The sequence below is a fragment of the Dioscorea cayenensis genome, chromosome 1 (genome assembly GCF_009730915.1).
Source record: "Dioscorea cayenensis subsp. rotundata cultivar TDr96_F1 chromosome 1, TDr96_F1_v2_PseudoChromosome.rev07_lg8_w22 25.fasta, whole genome shotgun sequence".
NCBI classification, from domain to species: Eukaryota; Viridiplantae; Streptophyta; class Magnoliopsida; order Dioscoreales; family Dioscoreaceae; genus Dioscorea; species Dioscorea cayenensis.
The window spans coordinates 6,709,361-6,711,442 of NC_052471.1; the positions used below are offsets into that span (position 1 = coordinate 6,709,361).

Here is a 2,082-nt window from a genome sequence, read left to right on the forward strand (position 1 = left end):
TGTCGGGCTTCTTCAGGGAATTTGCTTCCTTAGGTACCTCCTGCTATAGCATCAAGTAACCGCTTTGTGCTTGGGTTCAACCCGTAAAGAAAGTTTGAATAATCATCCACTCGGGGAACCCATGTTAAGGACATTTTGGTAGGAGCTCCTTGAACCCGTCCCATGTCTCAAAAAGAGACTCCAATTCTATTTGCACAAAAGAATATATTTCATTCCTAAGCTTCATAGATTTTTCGGGAGGGAAATATCGGGCAAGAAAAGCTTCTACCATCTCCTCCCATGTAGTGATCAATGCTCTAGATAATGAATGTATCCATTGCTTCGCTCTTCCTTTCAAGAAAAATAGGAAGGCTCTCAACTTGATAGCATCATCCGTTACTCCATTAATCTTGAGCATGTCGCACACTTCCAAGAATTTCTCAATATGATTGTTTGGATCCTCATCGGCCAAACCACTAAACTTTGCTGACTGCTGTAACATCTGGGTGAAGCCTGGCTTGAGCTCAAAACTTTGAGTTGTGATTGGTGACCACATAATACTAGACTGCGTGCCAAGAACTGCGGGTCTGACATAATTAAGAGTGTCCTTTATTGTTCATTCTATTTTGCATATTATCAAACCCTTCACCTTCTATCTCAGCTTGATTTGACTATTCTTGCACAGGTTCTTTTCCCCTTCTGTGAATTCTCCTTCCAATGTCCAGATCTCCTTCTATCACACCCACCCCTTCTGCCGAGGTAAATGTGGCACCCATCAGTTAAAAACCCATTTTAACTAGAAAAAGGACACACTTGAAAAACCAAATCAGATTTACATCGCACGATTTACAACTTTACAGGGTTAAAGGTTCAAACACATAAATACAAGAAACATAATTAATCCAACTTGTGGAAACAACCGCTACAAGATCATGACATCAACATAGAAAAAAAGGACCCACTAAAAACTCGAACTTAGCCCTGACTGACTCTATACTCGCAGAGGCAATCTAGTAAGGTCCTGCTCCTGTAACTGCAACACACTTCAGTTGGTCGATAGTGACTCAATAATTTATCACAAATCATCATCAAATCAATTTTCCCAGAAAATACAAATTTTGTGAGAGACTGTCCTCCTAAGAGCGATGGCTGGGCTCACCCCTCATCACAAGAAATACCAATTTTATGAGAGACTACCCTCTTTAGAGTGATAGCTGGGCTTCACCCTCTTATCACAGTCCAAAATAACATTTCCAGAAAATACAAGTTGGGCTTTGCCCTCTCATCACAATCCAAAATAACATTTTCAGAAAATACAAGTTTTGTGAGAGACTGCCCTTCCTTAGAATGACAGCTGGGCTTCTCCTTCTCATCACAATCCAAAATAACATTTCCGAAAAATACAAGTTTTGTGAGAGACTGCCCTCCTTAGAGTGACAGCTGGGCTTTTGCCCTATCATCACAATCCAAAATAACATTACCAGAAAATACAAGTTTTGTGAGAGACTGCCCTCCTTAGAGTGACAGCTGGGCTTCGCCTTCTAATCATAATCCAAAATAACATTTTCAGAAAATACAAGTTTTCTGAGAGACTGCCCTCCTTAGAGAGACAACTGGGCTTCGCCTTCTCATCACAATACAAAATAACATTCCCAGAAAATACAAGTTTTGTGAGAGAGTGCTCTCCTTAGAGTGACATTTGGACTTCGCCCCTCATCACAATCCAAAATAACATTTCAACACAACTGAACTGTAAAAAACAATCGCAAATCGCTAGCCTAAAAACACTCCTCGACTTAGTCTCCATCACAACTAGGTTGAGAGCAATCAAGGTATTTGTAACCCTAATGTTGGCCACTAATATCCCCGTGTGGTGACCCCGGGTTTCTAACATAAAAGAAGCCCCTGTCAATGGCTCAGCGCACCTCTTGATCAAGGTAAACTCAGGGTTGACCACGCCGCCTCTCATCAGGCCAGACCTTGGAACCCCACAATGCAGTGTCGGACTAAAGTTCGTAGTCACCATTAAAATCCAAATGCCACAATGCAATTCTTTCAAATTTTCAACTAGAGGAAAACACACACACATGCCCAAATCCAAGA

General features: G+C 41.3%; 1 non-coding gene across 1 annotated transcript; it reads left to right on the forward strand.

Annotated features, from left to right (window-relative positions):
- The first annotated feature begins 116 nt into the window (after positions 1-116).
- LOC120266956 lies at positions 117-223 on the forward strand. Its single transcript, XR_005538342.1, has one exon. It is a non-coding gene; the product is annotated as a small nucleolar RNA R71 (small nucleolar RNA).
- Positions 224-2,082: the final 1,859 nt, after the last annotated feature.